The following is a 1,124-nucleotide window of genomic DNA, read 5'->3' on the forward strand; positions in this document are numbered from 1 at the left end:
TATATTATAGGTACAGTGGTAAAATATTACATGTATATTAAATGATACATAATATCTTGGAGTAATCATTCTGATCAGAATGATTACTCCAAGATAATATATATGTAATATGTTTAGTATAACGTCGATTATTTTATTCCTGTATGATAGATCATGGCAAACACGACGTTATATGACGTTCCCTGCAAATTATAATTATTTAGCAGGTCGCTTGCTCGCGGGGCATATATATGCCGAACTACAGCTAATGTAGCAATCCGCTCGTCGTCTGCATAAACTGTTACGACACTGTAGCAATTCGAAATGCGTAATTTCCTTTGCGATTTATCCCAGTATGCATTATCAGCCTGGTACAAACTACGTCGTCACCACCTCGTCTCATTACCCGTAGTTGTTGTCCATCTTTCGGTGGATTTTTCTGGGACTTTAGGCCACACGAAATAAGCACTTCATCATAAAGAAAGCACATATAAGAAGTTAACGTCGTCCCAGTATCAGTTAGTTTGAAGACTTAGTCCGCAGTCGGTTCGCAAAAAAAATTCTTCAGTCATCCTGGCGAACAACTGCGGAAAATCGGTTACTGCAGCTTGTCTAACCTAAATTGTCATCGTTATGATTAATCTATTGAGGAATCGTTTTATTATTATTAATTATTATTATTAATTTAAACTAAAAGGTAAACTTTAAGGATAACGTACTCGATCGTCTAGAGTCTAGACCATATGTGTACCTGTGTTGTGTGTATCCTTGCCAGTGTAGCAGGAGCGTCGGATATACGTGGCGGCAGAGGTGTGCTGTTGCTAGTGCAACAAAGAAAATCCGAGTCCGTTGAGCTGCATGGGAAGTACACGCATGCCTGCACCTACCTTTATACAAACAACATGCCATAAACTTTATTTGAACTATAGCATGTTATCGCGCCACATTAAACAGACATTTAATGTAGGTACGACTCTATTTATTCCGCGATTGTCATATGATTTATGTAAAATGTTTATTAGCGTGTTATTGTTGTTGTTGTAATAATTATACAATAGTAGTAGTAGTACTTAGCAGTAGTAATAATAAAATTTATTATTAATATTATATTATTATAATAATTATTCTCGAGTAAGAGGGCGCAG

Source organism: Priapulus caudatus, unplaced genomic scaffold, assembly GCF_000485595.1.
Source record: "Priapulus caudatus unplaced genomic scaffold, Priapulus_caudatus-5.0.1 Scaffold366, whole genome shotgun sequence".
Lineage (NCBI taxonomy): Eukaryota > Metazoa > Priapulida > Priapulimorpha > Priapulimorphida > Priapulidae > Priapulus > Priapulus caudatus.